This window comes from Pinus tabuliformis, chromosome X (assembly GCF_031772625.1).
Source record: "Pinus tabuliformis cultivar Carrire ecotype Pingquan chromosome X, CPIR1, whole genome shotgun sequence".
NCBI lineage: Eukaryota > Viridiplantae > Streptophyta > Pinopsida > Pinales > Pinaceae > Pinus > Pinus tabuliformis.
In genome coordinates, this window is record NC_142308.1 from 1,307,941,517 (window position 1) to 1,307,950,824 (window position 9,308).

The 9,308-nt window shown below is 33.8% G+C and overlaps 1 pseudogene; it reads right to left on the reverse strand.

Moving 5' to 3' along the window:
• Nucleotides 1–7,716: 7,716 nt before the first annotated feature.
• LOC149144882 (tubulin beta-1 chain pseudogene) lies at nucleotides 7,717–8,672 on the reverse strand (annotated as a pseudogene).
• Nucleotides 8,673–9,308: the final 636 nt, after the last annotated feature.

Consider the following 9,308-nt stretch of genomic DNA (forward strand, 5'->3'; position numbering starts at 1 on the left):
CAAAAAATGAAAATTTGGAGTATCTCAACTTCTGCATGGTACCCTATACCTCCATAGGAATCCCTATAGGTAGTCATGTAGCAGCTTCAACATATAAAATGCAACATTGCACATAGTATAAATCACACCATTATTCACTATGGGGCTCATGTCTTACGCATAAGAAGTGACATGAAGAAATTATATAAATGTTCTCATAATTGGCAGAGATACCATAGTCATATGAGACAATCAACAATATTCATCCAAAAGATGACACAATGTCACATCACCAATCAAGGATAAATGAGAAAAAATAGAGTTTAACCAAAGAGTTCATTAAGTAAAGTGAAAGGACAACTAAAGACAATACATGACTAAAGGTTATGATTATATTCTCGGTGTTGATCCATTTCATTTTCACCACCTTTTTTTCTCAACCATGCCTACATGCCATTTTACTTCTTGTCAATTTGCTACAAGAAGAATAATTATTTCTATAGAATTAGTTACATGAACGACTATAAGATTGCAATGATATACAAGAAACTCAAGATAGGAAGTACAATAATTTTAATAGAATAAAATCGCAACAACGGAAAGTCATTTTGTTTTGTTTTCCCTCTTCTTTGAATTTTTTTGGGATCATTCTACTACAATTGTTGCTATAATGCATATGTTGATTGTTAAAAATTTAGAACCCTTCCTATAAGAATTTCCATAAACAAAACAACAAGATACTAAAATCAAGTTTATAAGGCAAGGAAAAAAAGAAGATAAAACAATAGGATAACCCCCTTTATTTCCAAAAACAACCTTCTATGTATGGAAAAGCAAAGATAACACAATAGGATAACGCCATTTCTTTCCAAAAACAAAAGTCGCTAGATTTTATCATAATCTTAGGGTTGTAAACATTTTTAGAGAAGTCAATTGTTGGGGTATTTTAAGAAGAGATTATGATGATGATGTGGCCCTTAAATTTTCCTGAACTTTCAGAACTACAGGGGGGAAAAGTATGTGACTGCAGTGAGAAGCAACACATAAGGACTACCACTAAATATGGGAAAGATTTTAAAGTTGATATTGTGAGGCATGAAATCATCTGACAACAATTATTATTTACCTTTTTGGGCTTAGATATCATTGTCATATTTTTTGCTTGAAGTGGATGAATGAAAGCCATGATTGAACAAAAAAATGGAAACAGAGGCAATGTTGAGAAGCCAAACTCAAACTGCACAACAAGCACAATATTATATTAGTCTCCAAAAGCATACAATTTAGTACACATATCAAGCTGAAATTTATATAAAGTCCATGAAATAACAAAACCTAAAATAACAACAATACAACTCACGAAAGGAGTTTTTCTTTAACAAATATGAATCCTTTCCTTTTCTAGTGTCACACTTACTACTTTTATGCCCCAGGATCGCATTTTCTTGAGCCAAGGCATGTAGTCATCTCAGGGCTCAAACCACTTAGCAAACAAAAAATAAAACAATCAAGCAACCAAAAAATGTATTGGATTTTGGATATGCAGAGACAAACTGAAATATGTTGAAACACAACAAATGCATCCCAACATATATCCTCTTTTTGCTAAACAATCATGTTCTTTTAGAAAACTTTCCACTCATAGTAATTCAAAATCATGCCAGCAAACAAAACAAACTCCAAGCGTATCACACCAAGAATAAACCTCCTTGGAGTTACCAAATCTTGTCCAATACTATGGTTTTGATTTCAAGTCAATGTTATAAGATACAACCAAACTAATAAAACATACATGAAAATACATCAAAAGTTGAAGTAAATTAGCCAATTTAAAAACTCTAACATACACCACAAAAACTCTATGATAAAAGAAAAATAAAAGATGGAAATCAACATTGACTCAAATAGAATCCACGGTGAGATGAGCTCTAACTGGCAGCGAAGAATAGAAAGAGATATGCAAAACATCATGATCTCGTCATGAATGCATAAGTAAGAACAACATTGAAATGAAAATAACAAATCCATAAGATAAAATCACAACCTAATACTAAATATGGACTATGAATTCATTCTGAGTTTTCTCCACTTCCTGCGAACACCCTTTTACCTAACCGCTCTCATACAATTCAATATTTTCTCGAGTACTTATTTGCACATAGCTTAACAATTTAGTACACATATCAAGCTGAAATTTATATAATGTCCATGAAATAAAAAAACCTAAAATAACAACAATACAACTCATGAAAGGAGTTTTTCTTTAACAAATATGAATCCTTTCCTTATCTAGTGTCACACTTACTACTTTTATGTCCTAGGGTTGCATTTTCTTAAGCCAAAGCATGTAGTCATCTTAGGACCCAAGCCACCTGGAAAACAAAAAATAAAACAATCAAGAAGCCAAAAAATGTATTGGTTTTGGATATGAAGAGACAAACTGAAATATGTTGAAACACAACAAATGCATCCAAACATATATCCTCTTTTTGTTAAACAATCATGTTCTTTTAGAACACTTTCCACTCATAATAATTCAAAATCATGCTAGCAAACAAAACAAACTCCAAGCGTATCACACCAAGAATAAACCTCCTTGGAGTTAACAAATCTTGTCCAATGTTGTGGTTTTGATTTCAAGTCAATGTTATAAGATACAACCAAACTAATAAAACATACATGAAAATACATCAAAAGTTGAAGTAAAAAAAGTCAATTAAAAAGTTCTAACATACACCACAAAAACTCTATGATAAAAGAAAAATAAAAGATGGCAATCAACATTGGCTCAAATAGAATCCACGGTGAGATGAGCTCTAATTGGCAGCAAAGAATAGAAAGAGATAAACATCCAGATCTCGTCATGAATGCATAAGTAAGAACAACATTGAAATGAAAATAACAAAGCCATAAGACAAAATCACAACCTAACACTAAATATGGACTACAAATTCATTTTGAGTTTTCTCCACTTCTTTCGAATACCCTTTTACCTAACCGCTCTCATACAATTCAATATTTTCTGGAGCGCTTATTTGCACATAGCTTAACAAGTTAGTACACATATCAAGATGAAATTTATATAACGTCCATGAAATAACAAAACCTAAAATAACAACAATACAACTCATGAATGGAGTTTTTCATTAACAAATATGAATCCTTTCCTTTTCTAGTGTCACACTTACTACTTTTATGCCCTAGGGTCGCATTTTCTTGAGCCAAAGCATGTAGTCATCTCAGGGCCCAAACCACTTAGCAAAAAATAAATAAAACAATTAAGCAACCAAAAAATGTATTGGATTTTGGATATGCAGAGACAAACAAAAATATGTTGAAACACAACAAATGCATCCCAACATATATCCTCTTTTTGTTAAACAATCATGTTCTTTTAGAACACTTTCTACTCATGATTATTCAAAATCATGCTAGCAAACAAAACAAACTCCAAGTGTATCACACTAAGAATAAACCTCCTTGGAGTTACCAAATCTTGTCCAATACTATGGTTTTGATTTCAAGTCAATGTTATAAGATACAACCAAACTAATAAAACATACATGAAAATACATCAAAAATTGAAGTAAATAAGTCAATTTAAAAACTCTAACATACACCACAAAAACTCTATGATAAAAGAAAAATAAAAGATGGCAATCAACATTGGCTCAAATAGAATCCACGGTGAGATGAGCTCTAACTGGCAGCAAAGAATAGAAAGAGAAACACAAAACATCATGATCTCGTCATGAATGCATAAGTAAGAACAACATTGAAATGAAAATAACAAATCCATAAGATAAAATCACAACCTAACACTAAATATGGACTATGAATTCATTCTGAGTTTTCTCCACTTCCTGCGAACACCCTTTTACCTAACTGCTCTCATACAATTCAATATTTTATGGAGTGCTTATTTGCACATAGCTTAACAACAACTGGTAATTTAATAGTAAAAGAAGTTAAGATAACATATTCTGAATATGGAACACATGCTAAAATGTACCCTGTAAACCAAGTGCCCTTTATGCCCATGACATCTTGCCTACAATTGCCCTCACATATAGTAATCGTACACCATAATTATAACACAAATTTTCTCTATGATTTGGCCAACCTAACTTTAACTCCATACTTAATACCAACTAGTATCCTCAATTACCACAATGACTTATGTTTATTCTCATCACATCCCTTAGAGAAAGAAGCTAAGGTATTTGATTATTCAAAAGGGTACCTTTTAAAAAGTAGTGACAATAAACTAAAAACAAGACAAAAAATGCTAGAAACAAGTTATTTTGCCAACCTTGCTCCAAACTTATTCTCATCAATTTCTAGAGAAAGAAGTTAGAAGAAAAATAATAAAGGAGATCCAAAGAAAAATGCTCGCAGATTCATAAGTGGTGTTTGACATATAGTGGAAAACAAAATATCAAAACAAACATTTCAAATATATATAAATACAATTGAAAATGAACTAAAACAAATGGGAGAAGAAGAATAAGAATGAGCACAAACCTAGGATGTGTAGTAAGACCGCATGCCAATTAGAACTCCCGATGATGGAGATGTCCCTGGGAGTTTACTTTGATGAAATGTAAGGGGGAAATGACTTTCTTCATCATATGGAGCAATTTGGGAAACAAATGAACTTGAATAAATCCTATAGTGAGATGTTGCACCTCCAAACTGTTATATGAGTGACTTCCATATCTGGAGGATCCATATGGACAAAGACCATAATTTCACGCACCTACTAATGCTTGACAAGAAGTTGTTCCTTGGAGAAGAAGTTGGCAGCCCAAGTCCAACAATGCTAAAGAGTTTAATGAATAAGGGAGGTTTATTGCAACAAGGTTTATAGACAATCTTGGTAGTGCTCCATCACTTAATCCATATGGATTTAGACTAGTAATTGGTACTGATGTTGGGTTCAAAATATTTTGATGACAAATAAGTGGCGAGTTGATTGGCCCATGACCCAATCCACCATATTGTGAAACATGATTTACATCACCTTTATCCTTCAAATTAGAAACAACTTGGCCCTGGTTTGTTGCAAATTTCTGATCTTTCCCTTCAAATGCTGATTTACAAAAAGGTTGATGCCCATCTATTGATTTAACAAGGTCTTCGAGGGTTCGATTTTTTGATTCAATTATTTTGTGAAGAATGAGTATCCTTTTGACTTACTAGTTTGTCTATCAACGACCAGGGCCTTCTTCAATGTCTTCATAACAAGAGAAAAATTTAGTCATTCTAGCATGTTGCATGTGTTTAGGAACATTACCCACATAGACCCTTCTTAAGTTAGGATCTGTTGTAGCTGGTTGAAAGGGATTAGCTGGCTGTATGGGTTGTACAGGTACCATGGGTGGAAGAAGGTGTTGTTGGAGTTGAAAGGGATTAACTGGTTGTATGGGTTGTTGAAGGAGTTGGTTCAACTACGATTGTTGTTGCCCAATAGCAACCAGATTACAGACATCCATTCTACCATCAATCATCTTGATGGGTTCTTCCAACACACTCAAGGCACAATCAACATGTTTATATGTGATAAATCCAATGCACTCAAGGCACAATCAGCATGTTGGAAAGATTTTAAAGTTGATATTGCGAGGCATGAAATCATCAAACAACAATTATTCTTTACCATTTTGGGATTAGATATCATTTTCATATCTTCTGCTTGAAGTGAACAAATTAAAGCCATGATTGAACAAAAAACTGGACACAAAGGCAATGTTGAGAAGCCAAACGCAAACAGCACAACAAACACAATATTATATTAGTCTCCAAAAGCATACAATTTAGTACACATATTGAACTGAAATTTATATAAAATCCATGAAATAACAAAACCTAAAATAGCAACAATACAACTCATGAAAGGAGTTTCTCTTTAACAAGTATAAATCCTTGCCTTTTCTTGAGTCACACTTACTACTTTTATGCCCCAAGGTCACATTTTCTGGAGCCAAAGCATGCAGTAATCATAGGGTCCAAACCACTTAGAAAACCAAAAATAATACAATCAAGAAGCCAAAAAATGTATTGGATTTTGGATATGCAGAAAAAAACTGAAATATATTGAAACATAATAAATGCATCCCAACATATATCATCTTCTTGTTAAACAATCATGTGCTTTTAGGACACTTTCCACTCATAATAATTCAAAATCATGCCAGCAAACAAGACAAACTCCAAGCCTATCACACCAAGAATAAACCTCCTTGGAGTTACCAAATCTTGTCCAACACTGTGGTTTTGATTTCAAGTCAATGTTATAAGATACAACCAAACTAATAAAACATACACAAAAATACATCAAAAGTTGAAGTAAAAGAGTCAATTTAAAAACTCTAGCATACACCACAAAACTCTACTATAAAAGAAAAAGAAGAGATGGTATTCAACATTGCCTCAAATAGAATCCACAGTCAGATGAGCTCCAACTGGCAACAAATAACAAAAACAAATATGAAAAACATCCTGATCTCATTATGAATGCATAAGTAAGAACAATATTAACATGAAAATAACAAAGCCAGAAGATAAAATCACAGCCTTACACTAAAGATGGACTATGAATTCATTCAAAGTTTTCTCCACTTCTTGCAAACACCCTTTTACCTAACTTGTCTCATACTTGAGTGCTTATTTGCACATAGCTTGAGATAACATTACCCTGTAAAACAAAATAATCATGAACAATATTACTGTAAAAAATTTGAACATTTTGGGATTATAAGAAAAGTTGACTATCAACTTTACTTTATATCTCTTAGATACAAAAAATATACAATCTACATTAAAAAAATATCTCTCTATCTATAAAATTTAACGTCTATATACAAAACAACAATCATATAATATATGAGATTTGCTGAGTGAATCTGAAATAATATATATTATGATATCTATAAATATTATTATGAAAGTTCATGTCCACAAACAAACATAAATTTATCCAGTGAATCCCACCAACGATAAAAAGCCATAGATTTTACAAATGAATCCAAATCCAACATATACACATTATAAAATCCCCCAAACAAAGAATCTCATGTCATAAATTTATCTAATGAATCCAACAATGCTATATCATGAATTTACTAAATGAATCCAACATATACAAACATGGCTTAAAGAAACAAACTTCTTAAAAGAGAAATCAAGAGCCAACTTCCAGTAATAATAGATAAAAACTCTGGAATATACCTAGGCATTGACCATATACTATCTCCACAGATAGTAGATTTTATCTTGGCCCCCTACATCCCAAATAGTGAAGCTTAGACTCTTAAACATTACAATCTCTATATTGAATCCTATAGTGGGCATTGTTCTCATGTACTCCCCTGGTTTGAATTTGTAGAGAATTGTTGTCTTTCTTGTTTACAAATCCCAGAAACATATTATAGTCTTACAAAGCCATTCAACACCATAATTATATAACATATAATACAGAGGAGTGTCCAAGCATGATTGAATTTCGCATATAATTTTGGCAGGTAGTTACATCTTCTCAATATTTCAATATGATCAACAAAACCAAGGACATAATGTAGGAGTTGTATACAAATTTTATGCATTCAATGCCAAAACCTTCGATGAGAACAAAGAAGACCATGAAAGAACAAGAAATGCAAATGAATTCCACAAACAAACAACTATTAGGCATTGAAACAATTACCGGTTGTCGATAGCATTACATAAGCTTTTTCCCTAGATTTCTTGAGCTGATTCTTCATCATCCTCTGCACTAGCACCCTGATATTGCATGTATTCAGACACCAAATCATTCATGTTTCTCTCTACTTCAGTGAATTCCATCTCATCCATGCCTTCACCAGTGTACCAATGTAAGAATGCCTTCCTCCTAAATATGGCAGTGAATTGCTCGCTCACTCTCCTGAACATCTCCTGAATGGATGTTGAGTTCCCAATGAATGTGGACGACATGAAAAAGCCTTTTAGCAGTATATCACATGCACTGGATTTCACATTGTTGGGGATCCACTCCACAAAGTAGGAGGAATTCTTGTTCTGAATATTCATCATCTGTTCATCCACCTCTTTGGTGCTCATCTTGCCTTTGAACATGGCAGATGTAGTAAGGTACTTGTTGTGATGTGGATCTGCAGCATACATCATGTTCTTGTAATCCCACATCTGTTGTGTCAGTTCCAGAATGATGAGGTATTTGTATTATTATGAACCACGTGAAGTTAACGGGGCAAATCCCACCATAAAGAAGTGAATATGAGGGAAGGGGATCAAATTCACTGCCAGGTTCCTTAGATTTGAGTTAAGATGACAAAGAAACCTTGGGCAGTAGGTGACTCCACTCATTGTTGCAGATATCAGATGGTTCAAATCATTGAAGCTAGGAGTTGTGAGCTTGAGAGTCCTGAAGTAGATGTCATAAAGGGCCTCATTGTCCAGTACCATACACTCGTCTGCATTCTCCACTAGACGATGCATAGAGAGCATGGAATTGTAAGGCTCCACCACTGTGTCAGACACCTTGGGAGAAGGGAAAACAAAGAAGGCAAGCATCATTCTATCAGGGTACTCCTCCCTGATCTTGGAGATCAAAAGGGTTTCCATCGCAGATCCATGGAGATCAAAAGGTTTCCCATCGCAAATCTAGTACCTCCTCCCAAATAATGACACACTTGAAACCATTAAGTAATTTGAAAAAATTAATTAAAGTTCAACGAAGTCTCAACTTGCAGACACTAAAGTGTGCAAAAGGTCACGGTTCGTTTGTCTAGCAATCTAATAGAATAGAGCAAAGGAAAATAATTGTGCTCAGTAGAAGAAAATTAAGTTTGAAAGTTGAAACAATCATTCAAAATTCATGCGGCCTTTTCTTATGAGTAGTTGAGGTATTGGTTTTATTATGTAATCCTTGAACAAAGAGTGTGTGTTATAAACTCTTGGTAAGTGAGGGGTTGTTTAAGTCATGTATGGTTTGTATATGATTGCAAAGGATGTACCAGCTTTGCGTGCAGGTGGTTGAAAGTGTGGAACAACGAGGACATAAGTAGTATGTTGGATGTGTTAATGCTATTGGTGGAATACATTCGTGTGGGCTTCAATTGAATGCATTCGAGTAAAGCTCAATGGATGGAGAAGGAAAAAGTGAGGGAGAAATTTCCTCACTTGCAAATTGACTAAGAAGGCTTTTAGCAATCCAAAATCTCTTAGTGGGGAGGATTGATTCAGGAGGATCCTAGAGGATTGATCTAGGTGGATCTTCAGAAAGTACCAGTGGCATGGTAAAAGGCTAAAAACTCGAAGTGGCAGAATTT